The 14,662-nt window shown below is 42.1% G+C and overlaps 1 protein-coding gene and 2 non-coding genes across 4 annotated transcripts in view; 1 reads left to right on the top strand and 2 right to left on the bottom strand.

The window, feature by feature from the left end:
- The window catches only part of FBLN2 (fibulin 2), a 220,039-nt gene that overhangs the window by 111,542 nt on the left and 93,835 nt on the right, over nt 1-14,662 (bottom strand). The window lies entirely within an intron of this gene.
- TRNAK-UUU lies at nt 150-228 on the bottom strand. Its single transcript has one exon. It is a non-coding gene; the product is annotated as a tRNA-Lys (tRNA).
- On the top strand, nt 2,029-2,168 carry LOC114807290. Its single transcript, XR_003755341.1, has one exon. It is a non-coding gene; the product is annotated as a small nucleolar RNA SNORA7 (small nucleolar RNA).

Below are 14,662 nucleotides of genomic sequence, written 5' to 3' on the forward strand. Positions count from 1 at the left end.
TTTACAGATGAGGTAACTAGGCACAGAGAAGTTAAGTGACTTGCCCACAGTCACACAGCCGACAAGTGGCAGAGCTGGGATTCAAACCCATGACCTCTGACTCCAAAGCCCGTGCTCTTTCCACTGAGCCACATTGCTTCTCTAAAAGCTTTACCCGCCCGAACAGGGACTTGAACCCTGGACCCTCAGATTAAAAGTCTGATGCTCTACCGACTGAGCTATGTGAAATGGAGATTCAATACCTGTTTTCCCTCCTACTTAGACTGTGAGCCCTGTGTAGGACAGGGACTGTGTCAGACCTGATTATCTTGTATCTACCCCAGCACTTAGTATAGTGCTTGGCATATAGGGAGAGCTTAACAAACACCACCACCAACTAGGTTCCTGAGGAACCAACAATAGAAATCAAAAGACAAATCCCTCCCTTTAATTGGGAAGACAAGCAAATACTAATTGTCAAATCTATGTTTCAATCAAACAATAGTATTTATTGAGTGCTTACTCTGTGCAGAGTGCTGTACTTAGTACTTGGGAGAATACAAGAGAGTAGGTAGACACACTTAGAAAACTACTTGGCACATAGTAAGCGTTTAACAAATACCATTATTATTATTATGATCCCTGTGCACAAGGCATGGGGGGCCGGGGGCAAAGACATTAAAATACATTACAGATGGATCTGTATGTAAAGTGCTATGGGGCTACGGGAGCCAACCCTGGCTTTCTCAACCATAGTTTTGAGTACCCACATTCAATATTTTTGTAGAACACGATGGTTGCCATGTTATAGCCTTGTTGATCCTCCTGTTCCCCCTATGTTAAGTAATTTTAATCTCTCCACCCCATTAGATTGTAAACTCCTGGAAGGCAACAATCATAAAAATAATCATAATAATAATGGTATTTGTTAAGCACTTTCTATATGCCAGGCACTGTACTTGTGTCTTGCTTCTGTTTTACTTTCCCAAGCACTTAGCACAGTGCTTCACACTAAATAAATTCTACTGAAGATGATGCAATAGTTTTGAGTAACTAGATTTTCTTGACTGTAGATAACACTACCTGTCATTTCAGGCCAGCTGCATCTGATATAGCATAGAGGTTCCAGATTACTGTATCGGTAGACCAATATCATTACCCAGGGAATTCACTGTAACTACTTAAACTTCACTGTTGTAATACATTTAAATGTGATCTTTAAGAGAGCAGCTTTCTTGAAGGAGGCCTAGAATGCTTTGCTTTTCTGTTTCTTTTCCATGGACCTTTTTGAATTTTACTCTGATTGACCATAAACTGAGCAGTTACTAGTTCCTTTTTTCCTTTAGAATTGCCAACAGTAAATACTTTCGGGAACCTAACCCCCGTGGTTGATATGGGGAATCTGAAAATTACAGGTAACAGAGCAAGAGAATAGATACAAATAATAAAAACCATATATAAAACTCAAATAAGCAATTAAATACAAAATGAACATATATTCATAGATGTTAAAGTGATTGATGGAGTGACATCATCAGGTATGGGTCAGGGAGTGCCTCCTGGAGGAGGTGACTTTTTACATGGTTTAGTGGATTTGACAGGGGAAGGAGTTCCATGGAAAGAAGTGAACATCGGATCAGAGTAATGAGGTAAGTAGAGTCAGAAGATTAATTTGGGAGGAACATAAAGTGCAAGCTGGGGAGTAGCAGAAGACAGCAGATAGAAAAGAAAACAGTGACACTTTAGAAAGCCACTCTCTTAGACCCGACCTTCCTAGATACCATCACCAGTAAAGTCAAACAGTAAATTTGCCTACTTCTTAAAGGAAAATGACTGCATATACTACATATTTGCTACAAATTTTGCTACATATACTGCAGAAGTAGAGGGATAGCAAGAAAGGCTTCAGAAGGAATGTGAGTTAACTCTGCCGAGGTAGTTTGTCTCTCTGTTCTCTCAGTGGATAACAAGTAGTGAGATTAGTCTTTTCTGGTGTTAGGTACACCTGTTGCTCATTCATTCTTTTACTCTTTTCCTATGTTGCATGATCCCCTCTCAGGGTCACACCTGGAGAGTGTCCAGTACTCTACCAGTCTTGACTATGGGAGGGACAGTCAAGCAGAGGCATATCCATTCAATTCCTAGCTTAGGCAGTGGCTAGCGAGTGGAAGGCAATTGCTGTTACAAGTCAAAACTCACCTGTTCTGGGCAGCAGCAGCATGGGAGAGAGTCAAGGGCAGAGACTCAAGTTTACTGCACAGAAGGAGGCAATGGTAAACCACTTCGGTATTTTTACCAAGAAAACTCTATGGGTACATTATCAGAACAATTGCAGATGGAGGTGGGGCGTTCTGGGAGAGATGTGTCCATGGCATCGCTAAGGGTCGGAGATGACTCAACAGCATTTCATGAATGTTCTTTCTATGCTTGTTATTAGCTCTCTTCCTTCCTGATCTTCTTTCTCTTGGTCCTTGTATTCTCTACCTCCCTGTTTTTCCAATTGACCTTTCATTCACTCTTGTTCCTCTTTCCTCTCTATCCCCCTTTCTAGTTCTTTCCCTTCTGTTCCCATTGCTGCTTTTCTCCCTCCTCTCATTTTGTGAGAAAGACTCTAATTTCCCTCTCCCCCAAGACCTGGTCCCCAGACTTTGCTTGGCTAAGGGAGTCTCACCACCTCTTCCTTCCCAATCCCTTCCTCACCAACTTGGCCTATCCAACTTCAAAACCACTTGCCTCTTCTGCTACCTCCTCTGTTGCCACAGCCTTCAAAAGCCAGAAGAGACTACTTGAACAAGTTTTGGAAAGGACCAAAATGTTCATAAATGTATCAGAGTGCATGGTGAAAGGCTAGAAATCTGGCTAGCACCCACTTGGGGGACACAAATTCCTTAGTGTTTGGGGGTAAGCTCTCCCACTCGCCTCCTGACCCCTAGATTTTGTGTCTATGGTTCCTCCCCAGTGGTAAGAAGGATCCAGCTGCATGGCAGGACTGCTTCCACGGTGGCCAGTGAAGGGGAGGATCCCTAGTCATCAGGCCTACTCCATCCCTCTGTCCCCATGTCCCAGTGCTGAGGAAGCTCCAGGCCAAGTTTGCACTCACAGATTCTATAGGGCGGCTTTATTGAACAGGGGTCAGTCTGCTCCCTACAATTACTTGACAACTAACATTACAAGGCATTCCCCAAGTTACATCTGCCCCATGATACAAATATACATACAACTGGGAGATATGGTCAGTATTAATTGATTCCTTAAACTAGGTTACAACCACCACAGGGACACAAGCTAGGTTTCAATCAATCAATGGTAGTAGTAATCATATTTAGTGCTAGGAGAGACTACATAGGTGGGAATTAGACATGGCCCCTGTCCACTGGGGGCTCACAATCTAAGAATATTCATTGTTTGATGCCTTAGTCCACACAAATGTTCAAGTACCCTGATAAATCCAAACCTTGCCTCCTCCCCACTTGGTTAAGATTAAAGAATCAATCAATCAAGATGAAGGAATTTTGAAGGAAGCTCTACCCACACTTTCGTCAGATGATTAAAGTGTAGAAGAGACCCCTGAGAAGGTAGTGAAGTTATTGAACTGGGGAGGAAACAATTTAGAAATAGATGATGTGGATGTTGATTTATTAATTGCATCACATCCAGATATGATGTCCAATGAGGACTTCATCAAGCATCACTAATCCAATGCATCATCTCAAGGTGCCAAAACAGATGAAGAAGTTATGGACTCTATACCACAGCTCAAATTTGGGAATGAAGAGGTTTTTTACTAATTCCCAGGTAAGCAGATCATCACCATCATCATCATTGTCAGTATCTATTAAGTGCTTACTGTGTGCAGAGCACTGTACTGAATGCTTGAGAGAGTTGGAGTTGGAGTTGGACCTATTACCTGACCACAACATGCTTACAGCAGATAAATCTGTAAAAATTATTGAAGATGACCTTGAAGAAAAGAGGAATTGTAAAGTATGCAGAACTGTTTAGAAAGGAGTAGCTTGATAGAAGGCATCTTATGAAGAAAAGAAGAAGGCTGTTGCTCAACCTAAATTGGAAAAACAGTTCAGTAAACTGGAAAAACCACTACTACAGCCCACAAAATAACTTCTACTTCTGAAGCCTACTGCAAAGACTCATAATCCTATTACAACTCCTCTTTTAGCTAATATTGTCCTGGTTTGCTTTGAATTACTTTTACAAAGATTACACAGAATATAGCACAAAGAACAATTTCACATTATTTTTCCAGTTTTAAGTTCATGTGGAAATCATACCCCATGATGCAGCCAGCCATTCACAACACAGCTCTGCTGTGAGATGTGCCTGTATAACAACCACAACCTTAGATACACTAAATTCCACGGAAAATCTGCAAAATGCCTTAATAGGTTGAGAATTTGAACATTTTCCTTTCAAAAGCAAACCAACCTATTAATAACTGGTCATGTCCAGTATAATTTATGTAAATTAATGTACAGACACATTAGTTATTTCATTTTAATTCTTCCCCAGAAGGTAAAATTAAGAATGGAGAAACACAAACATTAGCAGATTATGGAATTATTGTTACACTAGCATCCTGCCTTTTTCTTGGAAATTATCATGTGTATTGTTAAAATTAATAGTTGGATATGTGCATCAATTCTATACATTTAGAAGAGTCAGTTGAAAGTATTCATTGGGCACCTGATGAGGGAAGAGCCTTGGAATTGGATTGTCTCGGGGCAGGGGTGTTAGGGAGGAAGTTATCACAGTGACTCTTTTATTTCTATCTGACTTGTGACCAATCACCCATAGACTATTGCTAAAATGAAATGAATAGTCTTTTTCCAAAGTATAGACATAGTGAAGTTTGGCCTGCAGAAGTAGCCTGGAAGTCAGAGGATGTAGGTTCTAATCCTGGCTCCGCTACATGTCTGCTGCTTGGTCAAGTCACTTAACTTCTCTGTGCCTCAGTTACCTCATCTGTAAAATGGGGATTAAGTCCCATGTGAGACTGGGACTGTGTCTGACTTGATTACCTTGTATCTACTCCAGTGCTTACAAAAGTATTTAGCACATTGTAAACACTTAATTACCACAATTATTACCAAAAAACATGGTACTGCAGAAGACTCTTGGGAGACTAAAGCTGCACAGAGATCACCCTGGCATGCAGCAATCAGGCATGGGGTTAGACCTTATGGAGACCTGAGTTATAATTACATGAATATGTGTGAGGGGTGGGGGGGAAAAGCCAAAGCAGTGTTATCTGGCACAGCATCATATAACATTGTATTATTATCTGGCACAGCATCATATAACATTGTATTATTTAAAAGCTAATTTATTCTCTTCTCCACACCTCTTTCCCCTGCAGAAATTGAGAACCATTTCAAGAATTTGATTTGTGGTTTAAAGAAGTCTTTCAGAAAGAAATATGCCAGGTAAAAATGGACTGTTTTCCATTTCTGCCTCCTTCCTCTGGCAGGCAGTTCTCTCCTGATTTGTCATATTTCTCAACGGCCTATGGGTCTACTTTTTTGCAGTTCTCCTTAAGTAATGTAGTGGTCTGTGACAATTTACATCATTCATAACATCTGTGAAATGACGAAAATGACATTTTGCAAACATCTGTTTGGTGAGCTGATGGGTTGCAAATAACAAACCAGGAAGAAAACTGTTTGGAACTGAGTTCCAAAAGATTGGCTAATCCCTGGAGCCTTAATACCAGGTTTCAAATAAACCACCTCTAAATGGGGAACAAATTGCATTCTGGGCCCCAGGCACGTAGACAAAGTAGGAATGAAATTGCCCTCATGATCAGGTCAGTAGTTTGCACTTACTTCCATTACACTTTACTCTGTGCCAAACCCAGTGAACTTTGACGGACTGACCATCTACATGTGTTAACTGCAAGGTAATTTGGAAGAAAAATAAAAGCTAGTGGAAAGAGCACAAGACTAGGAGCCAGGAGACCTGGGTTCTAATCCCTTCTGTGCCACTTGCCTGCTGTGTGACCTTGGGTAAGTAACTTGATATCTCTATATTTCAGTTTCCTCCTCTGTAAAATGGAGGTAAATACTTGTCCTCCCTATGAGCTCCTTGTGGTACCGAGACTGTGGCTGACCCTACTGTAGTGTATCTACCTCAGCGCTTAGCATATAGTAAGAGCTTAACAAATATGACAATTAAGGGTGCAAAAATTAGCAATGCCCATGTTTCCAACTCAAGTGGTATGTAGGGCCTCTCTCCCTGAACCTAACTATAGATGGGGATATGCTAAGGCAAATGGCCATCTCCCCAGCCTGGCAGGGACCCCGTAATCCATACAAGCAACCTACTAGTATTTTAGATTCATAAAATCATTCAAGATATACCCAGCCCTGTTGCACAGGGCCCCTGGCTTTATGAGGAGCTGGGGACTCCTTTTGATCAGTATCCATGTAGAGTGGAGGGCTGGAGATTTTCTCACATGGTGCTAGAGATTCTCTGGAAGTAATTTGAGGTGTAAGACTGATCTGTGCTATACCAGGCCCCAGGCTACAGTGAGGTAGGGGGCAGGGGCACTGTTTTATGTTTAGTCCCGATTCAGCTTGGTTTGCCTGGAAAATGCAAGATTGAACTTGAGGACAACAGGAATTCTTTAAATAGGACCGCTTCCTTGTCTGTGCCTCTTGAGTGGACCAGGAGTCCACATAATTAACGGTCATTCCCCAACCTCCACCTGACCCTGCCAACAGCTTGTCTGGACTCCGGTGACTCTCTGGAGGCCACCCAAGTTGACCATGAATTAGGACAAAAGAGTTAAAAGTTCTGCAAGGCTCTCTGTCAACTGAGCAAATGTGCTAGCCCAGTTTACCTAGGCCAGTCCTAGAGGAGGGACTGGTGCCTGTATGCACACTTAATGTTTGTTTAGCTTATATTTAGATCGATGTTTCCTGTCAAACTGACTTCATGTAAACATGTGGGAGAAGCTCTATTTTCTGAAGAAAATATATCTTCTCCAAACCCTCCTGCTATGTATAGACACATTCATTGCCTGATACTTTAATTAAACCTTAGGATTTGTGCGGCTGAGGTCATGTGGATTCTCACATGCAAATTATTCAGATAATTGAGGCCTAAAAATACACTTTGGCTTGTAGTATTCATATACTACATATGTCACATCCCTACAGCATTGGGATAACTGGCACAGTGGAATCTGTATTACACAGATAATTTGTGTGCTACCCTAGATTTACATGGAAATTTGACCAATTATAAGATTAATTTAATCAATCAAGCGAATTTACTGAGCACGTACTGTGTGCAGAACACTATACTATGCATTTGAGAGAGTACAATACAACAGAGTGGGCAATCAGTGTGGATAGTCAATCTAGATGATTCTCCCAAACCCCATGATTGAAGGAAAAGGGTGGATTTCTTTCCCCTATAGAGGCACAAACTCCAAGGAACAAGACAGGAATAATATGAACCAGAGAAATTTATCTTCACATCTACTTTAGTGGCTTTGAATCAGTGACTCTCTGTATGGAAGCCCCACCATTGATCCAGGGCAAAAAGCACTGCTCTGAGCATCAGGAGAACTAGGTTCTAGTGACAGTGATTTCATAATTCTATCTAATAATTAATAATTTTGGTATTTGTTAAGCACTTATTATGTGTCATGCACTGTTCTAAGTGCTGGGGTACATACAAGGCAATCAGGTTGTCCACGTGGGGCTCACAACTGTGCCAAGTACTGTACTAAGTGCTGGGGTACATACAAGGTAATCAGATTGTCCCACGTGGGGCTCACAGTCTTAATCCTTGTTTCACAGATGAGGTAACTGAGGCACAGAGAAGTTAAGTGGCTTGCCCAAGGTAACACAGCAGACAAGTGGTGGAGCCAGAATTAGAATCCCCGTCCTCTGACTCCCAAGCCCGTGCTCTTTCCACTAAGCTACGCTGCTTCTCATAATTAGTAACTAATAACTAGCACTGGTAATTCATAACTTGCTTCTCATATCTAGTCTAGCTTGAGTGAAACACAAAAGCAGAAATGCTTAGTCCAGTTCTTGGCAGTTAAATGCAAGCAGCAAAGCTCTTCTTAGCTGATATTTTAACTATAATAATAATAATTATGGTATTTGTAAAGCACTTACTATGTGCCAAGCACTGTTCTAAGTGCTGGGATAGATACAGGGTAATCAGGTTGTCCCATGTGGGGTTCACACATTAATCCCCATTTTACAGATGAGGTAACTGAGGCACAGAGAAGTTAAGTGACTTGCCCAAGGTCACACAGCAGACAAGTGGCAGAGCTGGGATTAGAACCCATGTCCTTTGACTCCCAATCCGTGCTCTTTCCACTAAGCCACGCTGCTTCTCTATCTGAACCTTTTGCTCATTCAGATTTATCCCTCTAGAATGTAAGCTAGTTGTGGGCAGGGAATGTATTCATTGTTATATTGTACTGTTCCAAGCTCTAAGTACAGTGCTCTGCACTCAGTAAGGACTCAATAAATGATTGAATGAATTCAGAGTTTCCCAGTGCCCCATTTAAAAAACACTCAAATTTTAAAATGTCGTAAACATATGGGTTGTCACTGTCGACAAATTGACCAAGTCACATAACACAAATATCAATCTATAGTATTTCAGTGGCAACTGTGTGTAGAGCACTGTACTAAGCACTCAAGAGTACAATAGAATTGGTAGGCATGATTCCTGCCCCCAAAGAGCTTAAAATAGACATTTTTTGCACCCTTTTAAAGATACCCATTCATGTATATGTTCTCTGCTCCCTCACCCCAACCCAAATGCTTTCATTGATTAAAAAAAGGAAAATTCCTTTATGATCACCTTTGATTCTTTTAATCAAGTTACTGTGCACCATGAAATATGAGGGGCGGCACCTAAAAACATCATGCCCAAATCCTTGAAGCCGCCAGCTGGAAAAATGCCCCTCATAAAATCACACTCTAGCCATGTCTACACTGGCAAATGCTTTCTATTTAAAGTGTTCTTTCAGTCAGTACTCTACGTGAGTGGCCTTAACAACCCAAGCCTTTGCTTTCAGATGAAAACACTTATTTCACACAGACATGTTTCCAGAAGGGAAGCATCTGTTTCAATAGTTGTAGTTGAAATATGTTTGCCTTAGGGTCAATAGACCACCCAAATACTGTGTGATGCTTCCATCCACTATTTCAAATGGAAAATAGGGTTAATGTTTTCACAAAACATTTGTGCAATTAGGCCAGAACAAATATTTTGAAAATCTTTGTGGGCAAAAAAAAAAAATTGACAGTTTTGATACTCCCAATTAAAATGATTGCACTGAGGCAAAAATAGCATTCAAGTGGAATGAACTTATGAAAGCTTCAAGGCGGTTCACATATCAATCACCCCTTCTTACCCTTCCCCTCCCCTTTTAAAATTTCTAGGATTTAATTGGCCTGAGGATCTATGCACTTTTATGATGTCAGTTCCCCTAGCTGAGCCAACCCAGGTGAAACAATGTGGTGAAAAGTAGCATCCTGACCATCCTCATAGTCAGGGCAAGCTATGGTATTTATACTGAATGTGTCAAGCATATGTGTCTGGCATATTAAGGAAGCAGCATGGCTTAGTGGAAAGAGCAAGGGCATGGGAGACAGAGGACCTGGGTTCTAATTCCAGATCCACCACTTGCTTGCTGTTGACCCTGGGAAAATCATTTAATTGCTCTGTGCCTCAGTTTCCTCAACTGCAAAATGGGAATTCAGTACCTGTTCTCCCTCCTACTGACACTGTGAGTTCCATGTGGGACACGGACTGTTTCCAACCTATATGGACTGAGAATCTGGGTCCCGGCCTCATTCAACCAGAGCTAAACTTCAGGAATGTGGCACGGCACATTTTTAGAGGCCCAGTGGGAAGGGGCATAGGGGCTGGCATGCCTTTTTCATAGTGAATGCTTGAAGGAGCCACAAGTTCCTTCTGCTCAAGGAGGTCTAAAATAGGGTAGGGGCCAGTACGCCCAGGCTACCCCACTTTGGCCAAACCTTGGCTCATCTTTCCATAGATCAGGTCAAACTCCATGCTGGACTCATTAAAGGGAACACCTTTCCAGTGAAGATCAAATTGTGAATTTGACAGAGCAGTGGGTTAAATTTGAGAAACTATTAAAATCTCTGCCCCAGAGTATTTTGGTCATTCCTGAAATGCAGCCAAAAGGATCGAAACCAAAGAATCACAGCCTTGATGTCTCCAGAGAAATTGGAAGAAGAATCTTGAAGCCATCTTAGATAATGAAAACAACTCTTTCATTTCCCAGGAATTACACCTGCCAGGGAGACTCATATGTAGCTAACCCAAAATTTACAGGCAAATAGAATCCCCTGGGTTGTTCTCCAGGTAGCGCAACTAGCAAGAGTCCCTTGCCACCCCATGCAGTATTTCAGAGGAGTCAACAGAGATGCTAAACATCACTCCAAAGTACTGCACATCATCCACGTGAGCATGGATAATAATAATAATTATGGTATATGTTAAGTGCTTACTATGTGCCAAGCACTGTTCTGCACATCAACCCTGCAGTAACCAGGGTTCAAAGCCCAGAATAGCCCAATTATGAAACATCCTATCTAGTTAACATCACCAGAAGGGCAAAGAAAAGCCTGGTATTAAACTGGCCCTCACTCAACCTTAGAATTTCCACATCACCTTAGCAGTAGGTTACCCACCCCTTCTCCCACCAGTAACACCTAGGTACATATCCTTCAACTCCATATCTTCCTCCTAACTGTAATTTAGCATCTGTCTCCCCAACTAGGTGGCAAGCTCCTCGAGGGCAGGGATCGCCTCTCCCAACTCATTTATACCGTCCAACAGACTAAATACAGTGCTCTGCAGATAATAATAATGAAAGTAATCATTGTGGTATTTGGTGTTTACTATGTGCCAAGCACTGTACTAAGCACTGGGGTTGATACAGTATAAGCAAATCGGACCCTGACCCACATGGGGCTCACAGTCTAAGGGGGTGGGCAAACAGATATTTTATCCGCATTTTTACAGATGAGGAAATTGAGGCACAGGAAAGATAGGTGATCTGCCCAAGGACACAGCAGGGAAGTGGTAGAGCTGGATGGGATCAGAATCTCCTCTGACTCCCAGGCTCATGCTCTTTGCTTTCTCTTATATTTGGGAAGCAGCAGTAAATACTCTTGATTGATCGACTGAAGAGAATCCACCAAAAATACTGTGGATTGAATCTGCCCTTTGGGGACTATCAGGTGACCAACAGGATAAATTAAAAATGAATCTTTTAAAAGTGATCAAGAAAATTCATCTCCAACCTGATCTGGGTGCATGCCATTTAGGGAAAAAAATAATGATTAAAAAATAGACATTACCTTTTCCAGCAAATAGTTGGAAAGAAAGCAGTAGAGTCACTCCTAGGCTCTGTCCCCTCCTTGTCTCCTTTTCTTGGTATTTGTGGATTCTAGGGGCAAAATTCGGTGGAAGAGGAGGAGTCAGCATTGACTACCTGCTGAACTTCCCCACCGTTTAGCTTTTCTCTGAAAAGTTTGGTGCAAGCCTCCCTGGGAAAGTGTTTTGGGGGGAGATTCTTTCAGTAGAAATTATCGTTTCTGAGACAAACCTAATCTACTAATGACTTTGAATAAGAATTGTGCTGTACAGACACATCAAGGCTCGTTCTGCCTACTCCAGCAATCCAGACCAGTTCATATTGGGAGAGAGGAGTTGAAGCTTTTCCCCCTGCCCAACCTTGTCTCCACACCCTGGTGTCACCCTGGGGTGTGTGCAGGGGGAGGTGGGGGGAAGGGGGAGGGTCTCCATTCTGTCCTCAGATACCAAGTAGTCCAGCAATAGAGAAAAGGGAGGAATCCAGAGCTACCACACCCACATGGAATAGTTATAAACTGTGGATGCAAACTCTCCAAGAGCCAGTCTCCATGAGTTCAACCCAGTCTTTTCCATACCTTCCTTACTGATTTTTTTTATGGTATTTGCCAAGTGCTTACTATGTGTCAAACAGTATTCTAAGTGCTGAGGTAGATACAAGTTAATTAGGATGGGCACAGTTAATGTCCCATCTGGGGCTTCACAGTCTGGGAGAATGCATTGTACTGAATTGCACTAAAATGTACAAGTTACTAAACCCCTTCTCTTTAGCTTGAAAACAAACTTGGTAAAGTTAAGATATTTTAAAAAACTAACAGATTCCATTAACCTTCTTGTCATTTTTTTTCAGCTTTCACTAAGGATCACCCCAGGTAAATATGTGCTTTTTCTGGTCAGGAACTCGGATTCCAAATGAGCCCATTTTTGCATGCAGGTCAAATAGCTAACTGTTCACCCCCCACTCATACGTAGTCCCAAATGCTCAGGCAATTTTCATTCCATTTTAGCTGGTGATGTTTTGCATTAATTTAATGGGTCTGGAAAGGGGAGAGCAGACTCTACGTCTTTCTCAAATGTAATTTCATCCATAAGTGCAGGTGCTGATCAGAGAAAATAACTGAAGTTATAAAATTATGGTTGAAATATCTTAAATTATCATTAGAAAATCTGTTAATGTCAAGGGGTATTTTTCCCAACTGAAATTCAGTAGAAATTCTGTTTTTCATAACATTCTAGACATGACAAACTTGACCCAAGGCCTGTTCTGATTCTAGCAGTGTTCAGTTTGTATAATTTGGGAAGCAGCATGGACTAGTGGAAAGAGCATGGGCTTGGGAGCCAGAGGATCTGGGTTCTAATCCCAGCTCCACCACTTGTTTCTGTGTGACCTTGGGCAAGTCACTTAACTTCTCTGGGCCTCAGTTTCCTCATCTGTAAAATGAGGATTAAACCCTATTCCCTCCTATTTTGACTGTGGGCACGATGTGGGACAGGAACTCAGTCCAACCTGATTATCTTGCATCTACGTCAGTGTTTAGCATAGTGTTTGGCATATAGTAAGTGCTTAACAATACCATAGCACCCATAACCTTGGCATTATCCTTGACTCCTCTCTCCCATTCAACCGACATATTCAATCCATCACTAAATCCTGTTGGTCCCACCTTCACAACATCACTAAAATCCACCCTTTCCTCTCCATCCAAACTGCTACCACGATAATACAATCACTCATACTACACCCCCCGGCCCACGTATTACTGCATCAGCCTCCTTGCTGACCTCCCAGCCTCCTGTCTCTCCCCACTCCATTCCATACTTCACTCCGCTGCCCAGATCATTTTTTCTACCAAAACATCAGGACGTATTACCCCACTTCTCAAAAAACTCAAGTGGTTGCCCATCCACTCCTCACCATTGGTTTTAAAGCACTACATCACCTTGCCCCCTCCTACCTCACCAATCTCCTACTACAATCCAGCCTGCACATTTTGCTCCTCTAATGCTCACCTTCTCACTGTGCCTCAATCTCACCTATCTTGCCACCGACCCCCCGCCCACATCCTGCCTCTGGCCTGGAATGCCCTCCCTCCTCAAATCCTACAGAAAATTACTTTCCCCGCCTCTTCAAAGCCTTATTGAAGGCATATCTCTTCCAGGAGGCCTTCCATGACTAGTTGCCCCCACCCTCCTTTTCCCACTCCCTTTTGCATCTCCCTGACTTGCTCCCTTTGTTCTTACCCCCTCCCAGCCCCAAAGCACTTACATACATATCTTACATACATTTATGTATTTATATTAATGTCTGTCTTCCCCCCGAGACCATAAGCTCATTGTGGGCAGGGAATGTATTTGTTTATTGTTTCATTTTACTCTCCCAAGCACTTAGTCAAGTGCTCTGCACACAGTAAATACTCAATAAATATGATTGGATGAATGAATGAATAATCATTATTATTATCATTACTATTATTATAGTCACAAATCTCTGGTAGGGTGGTCACACCACTAATTCTGCCTCTAGGTCTGTCTCTGAAACCCCGAGATCACCAGTTTGACTTGATTGATGGCAGATTTTTCTACCCCCTCCTACCCTGATGCTGATACCACCCTGGTGGCCTCAGCACATTTCCAGGAGTCCTGGGACAATAGCCAGCAAGGTGCAAGGAGGAAGACAATGCCACCAGTACCCGCAGATGTGAAAAATCAATCACATCGACCACAGGATAGTCAGGAGGTATGCATAAGAAAGCATGCATGATTTCCCTGCTATCTTGTCTCCACAAGCCCAACCTAGCATCTGTCAGGTGAACATCTTAATTGCTACCCAAAATACTAATTATCCGTCCCTTTCTTGGTAGGTTGAAAATGAGGCTGGAGAACTTCTTATATTCTTTTCATTTTTTTTTCCAAACTGCCGTACTCTTTGCCTATTATAGGCGTAACAGATTCACCACAGCTGAACAAACACAAATTAATTGATGCATTGACACAGAATGGGATTTTTCCCAAGAAGAAACTACTCCCTGGGGATAAATCAGACACCTTGGAAAAACTGTTTTCACTATTTCAGGCCACTGGGAGGGTGGGGAAGGGATGAGGTTTGGGAAATGGGGAGTTATTTATTATTTACCAAATGGTAACATACTAGATTTCCCTCTAATGACCTGAAAGAGTCACTGCAGCTTCTTGAGGTCCCTAAATTTCTTAGTTCCAGGGAAACAACAACCACATGTATTTTGCCCGATGTAGATACCAAATGAATATTAGGGATAAAAGAAACTGT

The sequence above is a fragment of the Ornithorhynchus anatinus genome, chromosome X1 (assembly GCF_004115215.2).
Source record: "Ornithorhynchus anatinus isolate Pmale09 chromosome X1, mOrnAna1.pri.v4, whole genome shotgun sequence".
Taxonomy (NCBI): Eukaryota; Metazoa; Chordata; class Mammalia; order Monotremata; family Ornithorhynchidae; genus Ornithorhynchus; species Ornithorhynchus anatinus.